We start from the raw sequence: 19,626 nt of genomic DNA, 5'->3' as shown, positions 1-19,626 counted from the left end.
CCTTCCAGTGCTCACCACAGAAGACAAGGTTTCCTATGTGGTCAGTAGTCAGCAGAGGAGCTGCCATCCTGTGCTGAGCATAGCATTGGAACAACAGGGACCCAGGGCCAGAGAGGTGACCACTGCATTGGGGCATCGCGGCTACAACCATGATATTCGTAAGTTAGAAGTCCTCCGATTTATTACACTGCTGCCCTTAGTGATGCTCCGCACCCCGCGTCCTACACCAGGCGTATGCTTTTACTGGAGAACTCCTTTTACAAGAGACTAGCAGAATAATAAATGCAGCTCAGTGTGAGAGAAATGTAAAAAAAAAAAAAAATGTGACTCAAAAACGTTAAAGAAGTTTCTAAGTAAGCCATTTCCCCGTCACACTTCATGCTGCGTCCTAACAATGAAATAATTACATGTTGGCTCATTGTAGAAGTTTGCATGAAGAGGAGCTGACAATGGCTGGAAGAAGTTTAATTGCACAGAAAACTTTTACTCTTCTCCAGAAATTATACAATGTTGAAAGCAGCAAAGCAATAATCAAAAGAAAAAATCAGGATCAAAATGACCTCGAGGTTATTCACCTTAGTAGCGGGGAATTGAATATCATAATCAAAAGAGATCTGGTGGAAAATATTCAGCAGACGGCGGCAGCGGCGGACATGTGGAACCTCTTGACCTGATGCAGTGAGGCTTATCTCCAACCATGAGCAAAACGCAATCTGAGATAAAATGATCCGACTGCCGGCCGAGCGACGTCTATCAATATTTCAAATAAATAGCACGGTTGCGGAGCTGCCAATAATCTGACATTTGCTTGTTTCTTGACATCCCTGTGAAGTAATAAAACAATAATCAAAGGGCAGCGCAACTTCAAGACGACCTCAAAGTCTGCGGCCGCGGCCACCGAATGTGCAGTGACGTTCTAGAATGAAATCAAAGTATCCGAGCAATGCAGAAAAATGGGAAAAATGTCTTCAATCATCTCCAGGAGATTCTAGGGCTATTGGAAATGAAGGAGCAATTATAGCCTTTGTCTGTAATCAGCAATGGAAATGGCCTGAACTATAATAATAATAATAATAATAATAATAATAAAAGATGGTGGCCCGATTCTAACGCATCGGGTATTCTAGAATATGTATGTGTGTATGTACGTTGTGCTGTGAGTGGGGGTTAAATTTCGTGCCAATATCGCTGATTGTTCGCGCTCGGCTGGCCGATCAGCGAAGTGTGGTTCAAATTCAGCGCCAATTCGCGGCGGGACTGCGCCTGTCACTGACTGGCCGCGTCCGGCCGGGCACGACCAATCAGCGAAGCATGATTTAAATCCCGCGCCAATGTCACTGATTGGTCGCGGCCGTCCAGGCACGACCAATCAGCGACACGGGATTTCCGTGACAGATAAACAGACGGAAGTGGACGTTAGACAATTATATAGATAGACTAGATGGTGGCCCGATTCTAACTCATCGGGTATTCTAGAATATGTATGTATGTATATAGCAGCCACATAGTATATAGCACAGGCCACGTAGTATATAGGAGCCATGTAGTATATAGCAGTCAAATAGTATGTGGCCTGTGCTATATACTATGTGGCTGCTATATACATACATACATACATATTGTAAAATACCCGATGCGTTAATACAGGCCACGCAATATATACTGCATGGCCACTGTTATATAACACAGCCCAAACAGTATATAACACAGCCCACGTACTATATACATAGTTATTAAGGTTGAAGGAAGACTTTAAGTCCATCTAGTTCAACCCATAGCCTGACCTAACATGCCCTAACATGTTGATCCAGAGGAAGGCAAAAAAAACCATGTGGCAAAGAGTAAGCTCCACCTTGGGGAAAAAAATTCCTTCCCGACTCCACATACGGCAATCAGACTAGTTCCCTGGATCAACGCCCTATCAAGGAATCTAGTGTATATACCCTGTAACATTATACTTTTCCAGAAAGGTATCCAGTCCCCTCTTAAATGTAAGTAATGAATCACTCATTACAACATCATACGGCAGAGAGTTCCATAGTCTCACTGCTCTTACAGTAAAGAATCCACGTCTGTTATTATGCTTAAACCTTCTTTCCTCCAGATGTAGAGGATGCCCCCTTGTCCCTGTCTCAGGTCTATGATTAAAAAGATCATCAGAAAGGCCTTTGTACTGTCCCCTCATACATTTATACATTAACATAAGATCACCCCTTAGCCTTCGTTTTTCCAAACTAAATAGCCCCAAGTGTAATAACCTACAGTATCTTGGTATTGCAGACCCCCCAGTCCTCTAATAACCTTGGTCGCTCTTCTCTGCACCCGCTCTAGTTCAGCTATGTCTTTCTTACACACCGGAGACCAGAACTGTGCACAGTATTCTAAGTGTGGTCGAACTAGTGACTTGTATAGAGGTCAAATTATGTTCTCCTCATGAGCATCTATGCCTCTTTTAATGCATCCCATTATTTTATTTGCCTTTGTAGCAGCTGCCAGACACTGGCCACTGAATATGAGTTTCTCATCCACCCATACACCCAGGTCTTTTTCATTGACGGTTTTGCCCAGAGTTTTAGAATTAAGCACATAGTTATACATCTTATTACTTCTACCCAAGTGCATGACCTTACATTTATCCCCATTAAAGCTCATTTGCCATTTATCAGCCCAAGCTTCTAGTTTACATAAATCATCCTGTAATATAAAATTGTCCTCCCCTGTATTGATTACCCTGCAGAGTTTAGTGTCATCTGCAAATATTGAAATTCTACTCTGAATGCCCCCTGCAAGGTCATTAATAAATATGTTAAAAAGAAGAGGGCCCAATACTGACCCCTGTGGTACCCCACTGCTAACCGCGACCCAGTCCGAGTGTGCTCCATTAATAACCACCCTTTGTTTCCTATCCCTGAGCCAGCTCTTAACCCACTTACACATATTTTCCCCTATCCCCATTATTCTCATTTTATGTAACAACCGTTTGTGTGGCACCGTATCAAAAGCTTTTGAAAAGTCCATATACACTACATCCACTGGGCTCCCTTGGTCCAGTCCGGAACTTACCTCTTCATAGAAGCTGATCAAATTAGTCTGAGATGAACGGTCCCTAGTAAACCCCTGCTGATACTGGGTCATGAGGTTATTCCTCCTCAGATACTCCAGTATAGCATCCCTTAGAATACCCCCCAGGATTTTACCCACAGTAGAGGTGAAGCTTACTGGCCTATAATTTCCGAGTTCAGTTTTTGTCCCCTTTTTGAATATTGGCACCACATTTGCTATACGCCAGTCCTGTGGTACAGACCCTGTTATTATAGAGTCTTTAAAGATTAAAAATAATGGTCTATCAATGACTGTACTTAATTCCTGCAGTACTCGGGGGTGTATCCCATCCGGGCCCGGAGATTTGTCAATTTTAGTGATTTTTAGATGCCGCCGTACTTCCTGCTGGGTTAAGCAGGTGACATTTAATTGGGAATTTTTATCACTAGTCATTTTGTCTGCCATGGGATTTTCTTTTGTAAATACTGATGAAAATATATAACACAGCCCACACAGTATATAGCAGCCACGCAGTATATAACACAAGAGACATAGTATATAACACAGGCCACGCAGTATATAACACTGGCCACGTAATATATAGCAGCCACACAGTATATAACACAGCCCACGTAATATTTAGCACAACCCACCCAGTACAAAACACAGCCCACATAGTATCTAACACTGGCCACATAGTATATAGCAGCCACGCGGTATATAACACAGCCCACGTAGTATACAGCAGTGTGGCCATATCCCTGTTTAAAAAAATAATTAAAATAAAAAATAGTTATATACTCACCCGCCGGGATCCAGCGAAGCTCTGGCGATGCGCGCGGCTGCCGCCATCTTCCGTTCCCAGGATGCATTGCGTAATTACCCACATGACTTAGCGGTCTCGCGAGACCGCTAAGTCTTCTGAGTAATTTCACAATGCATCTCTGGGAATAGAAGATGCCGGCAGCCACGCGCGCCTGGGACGACTATGGAGGGTGAGAATAGCAGGTTTTTTGTTTTTTTTTATTATTTTCAACATTACATCTTTTTACTATTGATGCTGCATAGGCAGCATCAATAGTAAAAAGTTGGGGACACACAGGGTTAATAGCAGCGATAACGGAGTGCGTTACCCACGGTATAACGCAGTCCTTTACCGCTGGCATTAACCCTGTGTTAGCGGTGACTGGAGGGGAGTATGAAGGTGCTGGGCACTGACTGCAGGGGAGTAGGGAGGGACTAATCGGACTGTGCCCGTCGCTGATTGGTCACGGCAGCCATGACAGGCAGCTGGCGAGACCAATCAGCGACGCGGGATTTCCGTTACGGAAGTTGCGGACAGAAAGACGGAAGTACCCCTTAGACAATTATATACTGTCTATAGATGATCATATCAGTGCCACCATATAACACATAGGGCAGCATGGTGGCTTAGTGGAATTGGGGTCCTGGCTTCAAATCCCACCAAGTACAACATCTTTAAGGAGTTTATATGTTCTCCCCGTGTTTGCAGGGATTTCCTCCAGTACTCCAAATAGGGAATCTAGATTATGAGCCCCAATGAGGACAGTGATGATGATGTCTGTAAAGCGCTGTGGAATTAATGGCGCTATGTAAGTGAGTAAAATAAACAGTCACAGAAAACACACTGCAGATTGAAGGGAATTCCATTGATGGAGGAGCATCTAGAGAAACCAGCACCGCAAACCTCAGCACAGTCCGCGTGTAAAGCGATCAGACTATATAGCAGCCTCAGTGTAATCACAGTGTGACCCCAGGGCACCATCACCCTACTAACCTCTGTGACCACAGCGGCAGGTGAGGGGTGTGCAGAACTCCCACCATACACACAGGGGTATATAGCACTGGACCTCAGAGTATAATACTGCATATTTGATTCACCAAATGTTTCGGGGTGATTGGAGAGAATCTGTTCATCCTTAGACCACAGCGGTATGGCCTTCACCCATGTGATACACACGGCATATCCTAAAAGTAATCCTCTTTTACTAACATTGCACATCTGGTCACAAAAGCATCAGACAGGCACAAATGTGCCAAAAGGGGAATGAGAAAAACAGCCACATTGGTGCCAACTGCTGCTGTAGTCACAGATAAGTTCTCCTAGAGCCTATCATGTAGGACCATCAGGAGATGAGATCCTCGTGATATGGCACACTTTACCCTGCACACCGTACCCTGCCCACCGCACCTTGCCCATCGTACCCTGCACACCATACCATGCACACAGCACCTTGCCCACCATACCTTTCCCACCGTACCCTGCACACCATACCCTGCCCACTGTACCTTTCCCACCGTACCCTGCACACCATACTCTGCCCACCGCACTTTGCCCACCGTACCCTACACACCATACCCTGCCCACCGCACCTTGCCCACCGTACCCTGCACACTATACCATGCACACAGCACCTTGCCCACCGTACCTTTCCCACCGTACCCTGCACACCATACCCTGCCCACCGCACCTTGCCCACCGTACCCTGCACAACCATACCTTGCTCACCGCACCATGCCCATCATACCCTGCACACCATACCCTGCACACCATACCCTGCCCACCGCACCTTGCCCACCGTACCCTGCACATCATACCCTGCACACAGCACCTTGCCCACCGTACCTTTCCCACCGTACCCTGCACACCGTACCTTGCCCACCATACCCTGCACACCATACCCTGCACAGAGCACCTTGCCCATGGTACCTTTCCCACCGTACCCTGCACACCGCACCTTGCCCATCGTACCCTGCACACCATACCATGCACACAGCACCTTGCCCACCGTACCTTTCCCACCGTACCCTGCACACCATACCCTGCCCACTGTACCTTTCCCACCGTACCCTGCACACCATACCCTGCCCACCGCACCTTGCCCACCGTACCCTACACACCATACCCTGCCCACCGCACCTTGCCCACCGTACCCTGCACACTATACCATGCACACAGCACCTTGCCCACCATACCTTTCCCACCGTACCCTGCACACCATACCCTGCCCACCGCACCTTGCCCACCGTACCCTGCACAACCATACCTTGCCCACCGCACCATACCCATCATACCCTGCACACCATACCCTGCACACCATACCCTGCCCACCGTACCCTGCACATCATACCCTGCACACAGCACCTTGCCCACCGTACCTTTCCCACCGTACCCTGCACACCGTACCTTGCCCACCATACCCTGCACACCATACCATGCACAGAGCACCTTGCCCATGGTACCTTTCCCACCGTACCCTGCACACCGTACCTTGCCCACCGTACCTTGCACACCATACCCTGCACACAGCACCTTGCCCAATGTACCTTTCCTACCGTATCCTGCACACCGAACTTTGCCCATCATACCCTGCACACCGTACCCTGCCCTCACCCATCAGCCACTTGGACCTCCTGGAGTCTGAGCCTCGCTGTGTTTCCAGCCTCAGCTCAGATACTGGGTCGCAGCATAGACTTGCAGTACAGATACAGAGCCTCAGTGTCTTCTGCAGGGAGAAGGGAAGACACCCGCTCACCATGACGAACACCCGGTCCACGTCCGGATAGGTGAGCGGGTCTTGGGGTCTGAGCCGCACGTTACATGGCAGCTTCACCTGCAGACTGCTCAGCGGGTGCACGATGAGGGTCCACTGCTTCAGGGGCTTGTTCCGGGACTCCGCTGCCCAGTTACCTCAGTGCCAGCCACCAAAGACCACCACAAATGGCTGCGACATAGAGGGAGACCATTATTGCCCTATAGCAGCCATGCAGACACTTCTCTGTTTTCTCAGTGCACTGTACTCCCTGCCTCTGGGAAATGTAGTTAAAATGCAGAAAACTACATGGCATATGAGGGTAAGCAAACTACAACTCCCAGAATTCCGAGGCCCATATGTTACACGGCCGGACTAAGCCTGTCGCTGATTGGTCGCGACCTGCCAGCCGCGACCAATCATCGAAGCGGGATTTCCATTACAGACAGACAGACGGAAGTGCCCCTTAGACGATTATATAGTAGATTACACTTTGTCCATTCTTCAGGATCGTGATGTAATGCAAAGAGGCTGCATTAACACATTGGAGCGCCGAGTACAAAAATTGCGCGAATGAATCCCAACCTCCCCTGATAAAATGAAGGTAGAATGGCAAAAAAGACTAAAGCCACAGTATGTATGGAGGACACTTGGTAAATTTCCCAGATGCTACTTAGATTGCTTGCCTTATTTGACCCCAAACAATGCCTGCCAGTTATGCCTGCAGTGCCACGTAAATGCCACAAAAATTCATCAGCATCAGACACAATCCATATTTCCTGGTGGAGCTCGCCCAATACACTGCCAGATAACACAGAGTTGCTCGAAAGTGTCTCGGCACCAGATGTAACCCATGTTGCCTGCTAATGATACCCCCTTACATTGCTTCAATTGCTCCAGAATGGACTCCAGGCACAGAACTGCCCCCTGGCATAATACAAAACTCATTGTTTGCTACTGGTAGACTGGTACAGTGCCTCAGATACCCCCAGACCTTCATCATCAGATGCAACCATATTGACTGACACAGCTACCTCCATAACTGCCCCAGATGCCACAGGGTGTCAGCCATGGAGATACCCTCAAAGTTCTCCAGCATCGGAAACATCTGACATGGCCTGTCATAGATATCCGCATACAGTGCTTCATGGGAGCACTACAGAGGGAACCAAAAACTCCTGTATGCTGGACCATTGAGGGCGATCATTAAGGCGTGCTCACCAGTTTATGGAGGTTTTACTGCCAAGACAACTGGCGGAGGATTGTAGGATCGTCCCAGCTGAATCAGAAGTCAATGCACCAGGAGAAGCATTCGCAGAGCTTGTGCTGACTGCCGGACAGTCCAGGCAATGGGAAAAATAGAAGAAAGGACGCAAGAATAGACAACCCCCAACTAACCTGAACACCAAGGAAGCTGATATCTACCTTATCAGTACTCTAGACCACCAATAGATTTACCTTCACCCCCACAGAGCATGAAAAAATATAAAAAATAATAATCAACACTCTAGGCCTCCTTGTATCAGCAGCATTACTCAGTATTGCCTTGTCTATTTGAGGTATCCTCTCTCTTATTTCCTACTCTATCCACAATCAACATCAACCTTGACATTAAAAAAACACTAATCATCAAGTTGCAGCAATATTATCAACATTCCATCTACAGTGGGGGGAAATCAACATTTGATACACTGCCAATTTTGCAAGTTTTCCCTCCTAAATAGAATGGAGAGGTCTATAATTTTTTATCGTAGGTTCACTTCACCTGTGAGAGCAAACAAGAAGCCCTTATTCACATTGAGGTCTACTCTGACACATGGTAAGGTTTTTATTATTAGGCAGCAAAGAACCGTCCCGATCGGGGTCACCTTGTCGATGGTGGGATGGCTTTTATGCTATTTTTGATCAAAACAGTATTACTAAGAACTCTGTGTTATTTAGATGCACTTTTGCTTTTTACTTGTTTAGTCACAGCAGGGTTTATGTTTATTTTGCTTCTTGAAGGTTTTGTATTTTTTATGGCCAAAGTGAACATGTGTTTATGTGCTGCATGTATACCAACTGTATTAATCCAAGCTGAATTTTTGTGTTCTTTTTTCAACAGAAAATCACATTGTATGATTGTCACATAACTAATTTGCATTTTATTGCATGAAATAAGTATTTGATACAATAGAAAAACAGAACTTAATATTAAGTACAGAAACCTTTGTTTGCAATTACAGGTCAGATGTTTCCTGTAGTTCTTGCCCAGGTTTGCACACACTGCAGCAGGGATTTTGGCCCCCTCCTCCATACAGATCATCTCCAGATTTTTCAGGTTTCGGGGCTGTTGCAGGGTAACATTGATTTTCCGATCCATCCAAAGATTTTATAATGGGTTCAGGTCTGGAGACTGGCTAAGACCCTCCAGGAGCTTAAAATGCTTCTTACGGAGCCACTCCTTAGGTGCCCAGTGTCACGCTCACGCCCTGACTGGTAGGCGTGAGCTCGGAGGGTTTGTGGCCCCACTGTGCCACAAACCAAACTACCCTAGAAGGGGCGTGACTATGGCAGCTGCCTGGGTTTTCACTGGAGCCCCTGATGGTGAGGTCAGGCTTGTGCAGCAGGCAGCTGCCAGGTGCTACTCCAGGGTGGTGTCTGGCTGTGGCTGCTGATCCCACTTGGGAGACAGGAATACCAGGATTGGTGCGGGCATCAGGCAGGACTGGCAGAAGAGCACAGCTGAGACACAGACTAGTAGGCTGGCACGGCTGAGACAGGGCTGGCAGAGACACAGCAGAGATCACAGGTCTGGCAGAGACACGGCAGAGAACACAGGGCTGGCAGGAACACAGGACTGGCAGGGACGGCAGGAAACACAGGACTGGCTAGGACGGCAGGAAACACAGGACTGGAAGGCACGGCAGGAATGGTAGGACAGGCAGGAACACGGGATTGGCAGGAACACTGGATTGGCAGGCACGGCAGAGAACACAGGACTGGATGATGTGGTTTATGAAGAAACAGGTAGGGACCTGTTCACACTAGAGGTGCAGGTACGGAAATGTAGTATGGAGGAACAGGTAGGGACCTGTTCACACAGGAGGTGCAGGAACAGATATGAAATATGGAAGAAACAGGTAGGGACCTGGTCACACTGGAAGAGAACCGCAAGGCTGCGGATAGGAGCGGTAGAGCAGCAAGAGATAGCGCAGCAATAAAAGCAAAGCAGAGCAGAGAAGAACGGAGCAGAACCGCAAGGAATGCGGAGGGGAGCTGCAGAACATAAGCAGACTGAGAACACAAGGAAAGACACAGCAGGGAAGGAAGCCACAGACAAGGAGACGGAGATAAGACTAAGTACAGACAAGGCAATGGAACAAGACACAAAGACACAGGGCCCAGGATATTCTGCCTCCTGGAGGGCGGACAACAAGATAAAGGCAAGGATACAGAGTAGAGCCTCCAGCGAGGGAATAACAGAGCAAGGCCTGGCAAACTCAGCAGCTAGACACTAACTAAGCAAACACATTGCACAGGCCCAGACCACTGGGTGGAGCTGAACTAAATACTGGAGGTCTCCTGGCAATAGGTCAGGAACAGATTGGACAGATGCACCTGATTCCTATAAGAACCAGAGAGTTCAGGCGCCGCCCCTCTATACACAGAACCATGAAGCATGCAGAGAGCAGAGACACAGAACATGGAGCTGGCAAGAAACAGAAACCACATAATGACCTGGAGCAGTGGGTAAGATAGTGTGAGAGATGCGAGGCCATGCCGTGATGCCAGCAGAGTTGTTACAGTACCCCCCCCTTTACGGCCCCTCTTCTTCAAGCCCGCCAGAATAACTTGTAGAAGAAGGATGGGAGCACACATAGTCCAGGCCAACATGACATCTTCAGGGTAGAAGGCGGCAGGAGAGTCACCAGGTATCTCAGAAAACAAAGTCTCTTTGTGCTCTGCAGGGTTAGCTTCATCAGAAATCTCGGATAGCAAAGTCTCATTGTACCCAATAGGGATAGCTTTCTCAATGGACTGGACCATCTCCTCAGGGTAGACAAGAAGCAGGGACTTGGAAGATACCGATTTGTTATCTTCACCAGCCGGCCACATGGAAGCTGAAGGAATACTCACAGGATACACCTTCTGCCCGATATCCAGAGACAAACTTTCAGATAGCAGAGATGTTCTAGAGTACTGAACACAGGAAAAGTCACTAGAGATGAGTGTGGAGAACAGCTCCACCGGGTCAGAGAAAAATTGAGGTGAACAAACTTCAGTTTTGGAATCTTCACCAGCCGGCCATAAGGACGCAGAAGGTATAAACATAGGAACAATCTTGTGCCCGTTATCCAGAAGAAATCGTCCAAGCGGCGGGGATGTTCCTAGGAACGGATTATAGGTATAGTCGTTGGAGATGTGTGGAGAGATAGTCACCGCTTCCCCATCTTTGGTGACATTAGCACACCTTGACTCGACAACTAAGTGTTTACTGGTATAGTCGCTGGAGATGTGTGGAGACATCGTCACCGTTTCCCCATCTTCGGTGACGTCAGCACACCTTGACTCGTCGACTAGCAGACCAGCTGAAGAAGATGACAGTGCTGACTGTCTTTGACGCATGGGAACCAGACAGTTCTCAAGACTGGGTAAGTTCAAACGAAGCACTTTACTGGAACCCTTGACCAGAGCAGGTGGTAGAGTCCTTGGCTCAGAATGACCCATGGGCATAACAGACAGCATGTGGAAGACAAACTTCTTCGTGTATAAGGCTCCAACTTGGAGCTGTAGTTGTCCTTGTAGGACTAGACTGCTCTTTAGCAGGGTTCGGCCATTATCAGGCAACGCCCACACCGGGTTCTGGAGCTGTAGAACGGAGACCATACACCGACTCCGTATGACAGGCGGCTTAGACACACCAAAGCTCCCAGAAGGCAGAGAAACAGTCATAGACTTTAGCGGCAGGGAGTTATTCTCACCAAGGGCAGTCTCTCCTACTGACCCGAGGTTTTTGAGCTTTAGATCCCCTGGACAGAGGCCATCCAGGTGTTCCTCACAACAGCAGCGACATTGTATGCCCTTCTTATGGCTGATTTCAGGCTGCTGCTTTGCCAGTCCACTCTCATCAACCTTCTTAGACTTCACACGGGTAGCTGCTTTAATGGGTACAGGAACTGGAGGGTCACAGACGGTCATGGCTTGACGTGGGGGTTTCTTCACGGGTTTCGCCCGTCTGGAGCGCCTCTCGGATCTAGATGGGGAAGACTTAACAGGAGCAGCAGGACAAGGCTTGTCAAATACTTTACGGAAGGCCACCAGGAAGGCCCCTAGGTTCATGACGATAGGATCCCCTGCTTCCCAGAGGGGAGTTATCCATATTAGAGCATCTTCGGCCAGGTAGGACATGATGTAACCCACCTTGATCCGGTCAGAGGGGAAACAAGCTGCATTCTGCAGGATGTAGTGCAAGCACTGCTTCAGGAACCCCTGGCATTCTTCAGGATTCCCATAGTACATAGGTGGGTCAGCTGGATAGTGCTCCTCCTCATAGGCCTGAAGTTGCTTGAAGAGAGCATTAGAGACTATAATTGGGTCAGAGGTCTCTTCAATCTGAACCACCCTTGATGGAATAAATTTTCCAGGTTGCTCATACGGGCAAGAAAAAAGTTCATCATGCTCTGCGAGCGGTAGGACATAGGATACAGCGGAGGCCATGGCCTGTGCAAACTGTCACGCTCACGCCCTGACTGGTAGGCGTGAGCTCGGAGGGTTTGTGGCCCCACTGTGCCACAAACCAGACTACCCTGGAAGGGGCGTGACTATGGCAGCTGCCTGGGTTTTCACTGGAGCCCCTGATGGTGAGGTCAGGCTTGTGCAGCAGGCAGCTGCCAGATGCTACTCCAGGGCGGTGTCTGGCTGTGGCTGCTGATCCCACTTGGGAGACAGGAATACCAGGATTGGTGCGGGCATCAGGCAGGACTGGCAGAAGAGCACAGCTGAGACACAGACTAGTAGGCTGGCACGGCTGAGACAGGGCTGGCAGAGACACAGCAGAGATCACAGGTCTGGCAGAGACACGGCAGAGAACACAGGGCTAGCAGGAACACAGGACTGGCAGGGACGGCAGGAAACACAGGACTGGCTAGGATGGCAGGAAACACAGGACTGGAAGGCACGGCAGGAACGGTAGGAGAAGGCAGGAACACGGGATTGGCAGGAACACTGGATTGGCAGGCACGGCAGAGAACACAGGACTGGATGATGTGGTTTATGAAGAAACAGGTAGGGACCTGTTCACACTAGAGGTGCAGGTATGGAAATGTAGTATGGAGGAACAGGTAGGGACCTGTTCACACAGGAGGTGCAGGAACAGATATGAAATATGGAAGGAACAGGTAGGGACCTGGTCACACTGGAAGAGAACCGCAAGGCTGCGGATAGGAGCGGTAGAGCAGCAAGAGATAGCGCAGCAATAAAAGCAAAGCAGAGCAGAGAAGAACGGAGCAGAACCGCAAGGAATGCGGAGGGGAGCTGCAGAACATAAGCAGACTGAGAACACAAGGAAAGACACAGCAGGGAAGGAAGCCACAGACAAGGAGACGGAGATAAGACTAAGTACAGACAAGGCAATGGAACAAGACACAAGGACAAAGACACAGGGCCCAGGATATTCTGCCTCCTGGAGGGCGGACAACAAGATAAAGGCAAGGATACAGAGTAGAGCCTCCAGCGAGGGAATAACAGAGCAAGGCCTGGCAAACTCAGCAGCTAGACACTAACTGAGCAAACACATTGCACAGGCCCAGACCACTGGGTGGAGCTGAACTAAATACTGGAGGTCTCCTGGCAATAGGTCAGGAACAGATTGGACAGATGCACCTGATTCCTATAAGAACCAGAGAGTTCAGGCGCCGCCCCTCTATACACAGAACCATGAAGCATGCAGAGAGCAGAGACACAGAACATGGATCTGGCAAGAAACAGAAACCACATAATGACCTGGAGCAGTGGGTAAGATAGTGTGAGAGATGCGAGGCCATGCCGTGATGCCAGCAGAGTTGTTACACCCAGGCTGTGTGTTTTGGGTCATTGTCATGATGAAAAACCCAGCCATGACCCATCTTCAATGCTCTTACTGAAGGAAGGAGGTTGTTGGCCAAAATCTCGTGATATATCTCCCCACCCATCCTCCCTTCAATACGGTGCAGTTGTCCTGTCCCCTTCGCCGAAAAGCACCCCCAAACTATGAGGTTTTCCCCACCATGCTTCATGGTTGGGACAGTGTTCTTGGGGTTGTACCCATCCTTCTTCCTCCTCCAAACACGGCGAGTGGAGTTGATACCAAAAAGTTCTATTTTGGTCTCATCTGACCACACGACCTTCTCTCATGCCTCCTCTGTATCACCCAGATGGTAAATGGTGAACTTCAAATGGGCCTGGACATGTGCTGGCGTGAGCAAGGGGACCTTGCGTGTCCTGCATGATTTTAATCCATGAGATCGTAGTGTGCTACTAATGGTAATGTTTGAGATAGTGGTCTCCGCTCTATTCCGTCATTGACTAGGTCTTCCCCCATAGTTCTGGGCTTATTCCTGACCTTTGTCAGAATCACCCTTACCCCACAAGGAATTATCTTGCATGGAGCCGCAGACCGAGGACGATTAACAGTCATCTTGTGTTTCTTCCACTTTCTAATAATTGCACCACCAGTTGTTGCCTTCTCAACAAGCTGCTTGCCTATTGTACTGTAGGCCATCCCAGCCTTGTGGAGGTCTACAATACTGTCCCTGGTGGCCTTAGACAGCTCTTTGGTCTTGGCCATGATGGAGAGGTTGGAGTTTGTGGACAGGTGTCTTTTATACTGGTAACGAGGTCAAACAGGCGCAATTAATCCAGGTAATGAGTGCAGAGTAGGAGGCTTCTCACAGGAGAACTATCAGGTCAGTGAGAGCAGAATTCTCGCTGGTTGATCGGTGATGAAATACTTATTTTATGCAATAAAATGCAATTTAATTATGCAAAAATAATACAAAGTGATTTTCTGGTTTTAATTTTTAGAATCTGTCTCTCACAGTTGAAGTGTCTACGATAAAAATTACAGACCTATGTAAGTGGGAAAACTTGCAGAATCGGCCATGTATGTAACACTTATTGTCCTCACTGTATATCCGCACAGCTGAATAAAGTATTACATCTTAGCCCCATTAAAGGGAGATGGGAGATCCTAAAAACTGCAGCTGCCCCTTTATCTGTAGACCATCAGTGGTCGGACCCTCACCCCTCAGGCATTAATGATCTAGAGGGCTTATAAACTAAAGCTTCTGTTTTGTTACAGTGTGTCAATCCTCCCATGTATAAGGATGACCATGGCTGGACAAAGAACAAGATCAAGTATATTAGATCCATGAACCCTCCGCGTCTCTCCATGCTTTGTCCTTGAGAAAATAGCAGACATTCTCTAATCTTCAGTGGGATCTTCCCCAGATATAAAACTTTGTGTCATTTTATTTTTGACTTCTTCCAATGTTACAAAGAGCGGCTTGAAACGCCTGAGTGATTGTGAATTCTGTAGTTCTCATCTTTTCTCTCTTTTTTCGGTTTGACTTGGACGTGATGTAACTTTGACTGTTTGGTATTTTGGTGCCTGCAGGGTTTTCTGTCTGAACTAATGATGGACTTTTTCTTCTCATTAATTCCCACAACAACAGAAAGTGGCAAAACTTTTTCCAAGAAGTAACTGTCGCAGATAACAGGAGCGAGACATGAGATGGGAAGACGGAATTAAAAAGATCTTGTCTTAAGGAGCAATTCCAGTCACTGCTGATACAACGCCTGACTCCTCACATACCTGGAGAAAATGTTGTAGAAAATAAGATTTTCTAAAGAACTTTATTGTCAGTTCTGATTGTCCTTCTCGTCATGTCTGAAGCTTTTATATAGTTTTTTAACTTGGGAGGAGCTGTCTGTGCCATTTGGTGCGAGAGTAACCGGAAATGAAGATGGCAGAGGACATATAAGAAAAACAAAATGAAGGGGAAACAGAGAAGGAGGGGAAGGATGGGAACTGGAGGAAAAAGGAAGGATGGAGAAGACTGGAAAAGATAAGATGGACTAGAATAAGAGGAAATGAAGATGACACAGGAAAGTAGAAGGTAAAAAAGACCAAGTGAATGAGAAAGTAGAAGACAGGACAAAGGAAGGAAGAAAGATGAGACAGGAAAGGAGGAGATGGAAATAAAGCAGATAGGGAAAACAGTGGAAAAATAAGGAAAATGAGTAGTTTGAGAGGAAGGAAAGAAAAGAAAAAATAGGGGATAAAGATAAAAAAGTAAAAAAGAAGAGAGGGAACAGCAAAGAAGTAGAGAAAGTAGGGGAAACTGGAGAGGAGTAAAATAAGAGAAGGTGAGCGATAAAGAGCATGGAATGAAGAGTGAAAGAGAGAAAAAGAGTAGAAAATATAATGAAGGAGGAGATGGAAATAAGAAAAGTAGGAGAATGGGGAAAAATGAAGACGAAAATGAGAATGAATAGAAAATGAAAGAGTGGAAAAAGAAAAAGGAGACAGAGAAAAAGGGTAAAGGAAAGAAAGACAAAAACAGACGAAAAAGAAAGAGAGAAGCAGGGGAAAAATAAGACCGGTCAAAGGAGGAGACAAACATTGTAAAAATAAGAGAATGATGAAGAAAAAAAGAAAGAACAGAATGGAGATGAATGGAGGAAGAGAATATAGTAAAGGAGACAACAAAGAAGAACCAGCGTAAAGGAGAGTGACAAAAAGGAGGAGGGACATGGAAAAGACAAGAAAGAGAAGGAAGAAGCAAAGATTGGGAAGCATAGGGCTAAGCAACAGCACATGTGAAAAAGACTTGGGTATACTAATAGATCACAGACTGAACATGAGTCAACAGTGTGATGCAGCAGAAAAAAAGGCAAATACAATTCTGGGATGTATTAACAGAAGCATACAGTCTAGATCACGTGAAGTCATTATTGCCCTCTACTCCTCTTCGGTCAGACCTCACCTGGAATACTGTGTCCAGTTTTGGGCACATTTTAAAAAAGACATCAACAAACTGGAGCAAGTTCAGAGCAGAGCGACCAGAATGGTGACTGGTCTGCAAACCATGTCCTATGAGGAACGGTTACAGGATTTGGGAATGTTTAGCTGCAAAAAAGAAGACCGAGAGGAGACTTAATAGCTGTCTACAAATATCTCAAGGGCTGTCACAGTGTAGAAGGATGATCTTTATTCTCATTTGCACAAGAAAAGACTAGAAGCAATGGGATGAAACTGAATGGGAGGAGACACAGATTAGATATTAGAAAAAACTTTTTGGCAAAAAACTTTTTGACAGGGTGATCAATGAGTGGAAAAGGCGGCCACGAGAGGAGGTGAGTTCTCCTTCAATGCAAGTTTTCAAACAGGGGCTGGACAGACATCTGTTTGGGATGATTTAGTGAATCCTGGTTTGAGCAGGGGGTTGGACCAGATGACCCAGGAGGTCCCTTCCAACTCTAGAAAAAACAGCAACAAAAGGCAGAGATTCTTACCTGCCTAGGCCTCCAAACAAATGCACTAACAGGATGCAGTGGACCCATGTGGTTAAAATGGAAAAAGCACAGGTGCAGCATAACCGATGAGGCAGCCACTCACCAGCTACTTTTTACTTGTAAACTGTGGTGTCTGTGCACATGGGGTGCATTTGGATAGCGCTGGGCAGGCCCGCCTGATCTAATAGAAGGGTGTCACTACTAGGCCTGCCTGGATGCTGTGCATCTCCATTGTGTGAACAGCGCCACATACAAGTTTTTATGTGCAGCAATGTGCCAAGCATCCACCCCCTCCATTAGTTTGGAGGCCTAGGCAGGTAAGAATCTCTGCCTTTTGTTGCTGTTTTTTCTATTTTTGGTGGATCTCCGAATCCTCTTTTTGTGCTTTTGCCCCTTCCAACTCTATCTCTATCATTCTATGATTCTATGATTCTATGAGATAGAAAAGGAAATCTAAATCAAAGACAAGGTGATAAAACGTAAAGGAGAAAAAGATAAATGGGAAGAGAGAGGAGAGTAGGGTTAGAAGAAGAATTGTAGGTAGAGGAGGATTGTGAACCGAAGAAAGACTTATGTGCGCACATTGCAGATTTGCTTTTGTAAAATTCTGCGCAGATTCTGCCTCTTTTGGCCGAAAACGCAGTTGAAATTCTGCGCGGTTTTTATGCGCTGCAAAATGGAGTGATAGCCTTCCTTATTCAAAATCCCTTTTACCTTGTACAAATCTCCCACTTTACCAGAACCAAAGCAACCGCAGACCATCACATTACCTCCACCATGCTTGACAGATGGCCTCAGGCACTCTTCCTGCATCTTTTCAGTTATTCTGCATCTCACAAATGTTCTTCTGTGTGATTCAAGCACCTCGAACTTGGATTTGTCTGTCCACAACACTTTTTTCTAATCTTCCTCTGTCCAATGTCTGTGTTCTTTTGCCCATATTACTCTTTTCCTTTTATTAGCCAGTCTCAGATATGGCTTTTTCTTTGCCACTCTGCCCTGAAGGCGGCATCCCGGAGTCACCTCTTTACTGTAGACGTTGACACTGGCGTTGTGCGTGTACTATTTAATGAAGCTGCCACTTGAGGACCTATGAGGCGTCGATTTCTCAAACTACAGACTCTAATGTACTTGTCTTGTTGCTCAGTTGTGCAGCGGGGCCTCCCACTTCTCTTTCTACTCTGGTTAGAGCCTGTTTGTGCTCTCCTCTAAAGGGAGTAGCACACACCGTTGTAGGAAATCTTCAGTTTCTTGACAATTTCTCACATGGAATAGCCTTCATTTCTAAGAACAGGAATAGACTGTCGAGCTTCACATGAAAGTTCTTTTTTTCTGGCCATTTTGAGAGTTTAATAGAACCAACAAATGTAATGCTCCAGATTCTCAACTAGCTCAAAGGAAGGTCAGGTTTATAGGTTCTCTAATCAGCCAAACTGTCTTCAGCTGTGCTAACATACTTGCACAAGGTTTTTCAAGGGTATTCTAACCCTCCATTAGCCTTCTTACACAGTTAGCAAACACAAAGTACCATAAGAACACTGGAGTGATAGTTGTTGGAAATGGGCCTCAATACACCTATGAAGATATTGCATTACAAACCAGACGCTTGCAGCTAGAATAGTCATTTACCACATTAACATGTATAGAGTGTATTTCTGAATCATTTGTTAGCTTCACTGGAAAAACTGTGCTTTTCTTTCAAAAATAAGGAAATTTCTAAGTGACCCTAAAGTTTTTGTCAGCCAGATACCCTCATTAATAAAATGCTACATAAACAGTTAAATAAAAGACACATACACACACACACAAAATTAGCGTGAACTGCAATATCTCCCGTGTAATTTTTGATAACCAGCAGCAGAGGGAAAGCCGACGGCTGAGGTCTGATGTTAATATTCTGGGAAGGAACTAATAGCAATAAAGGTTCCTAGGCTATTAATATCAGCTCACAGATGTTTGCTTAGCCTTTTCTGGCTAGTTTACAGGGGAACCCCAGAAAAAAATTGACATGGGGTCCCCCTATAAAATCGAACCAGCAAAGGCTAGGCAGACAGCTGCAGGCTGATATTAATAGCCTGGGAAGGAGCCATGTATATTGGCACCCCCCCAGGCCAAAAACATCAGCTCTCAGCCACCCCAGAAATGACGCATCTTATAGATGCGCCAATTCTGGCACTTAGCCTTGCTCTTCCCACTTGCCCTGTATCAGTGGCAAGTGGGGTAATATTTGTGGGGTTGATGTCACCTTTGTATTGTTCAGTGACATCAAGCCCACAAATTAGTTTTGGAGAAGCATCAATAAGACACCTATCCATTACTAATCCTACAGTTATATGGTAAATTAACACACAGCCAGAATAAAATCCTTTTTTGAAATAATAACACAGACTCCTTTATTGAATCTTAATTTACCATACTTACTGAACACCTAATCCCTGAATCCCTCCATCTCCTGCAACAAAAATAAAATAACAAGCCAAGACAAATACTCCCT

The sequence above is a fragment of the Ranitomeya variabilis genome, chromosome 2, assembly GCF_051348905.1.
Source record: "Ranitomeya variabilis isolate aRanVar5 chromosome 2, aRanVar5.hap1, whole genome shotgun sequence".
NCBI classification, from domain to species: domain Eukaryota; kingdom Metazoa; phylum Chordata; class Amphibia; order Anura; family Dendrobatidae; genus Ranitomeya; species Ranitomeya variabilis.
This window is presented reverse-complemented; position numbering follows the sequence as displayed.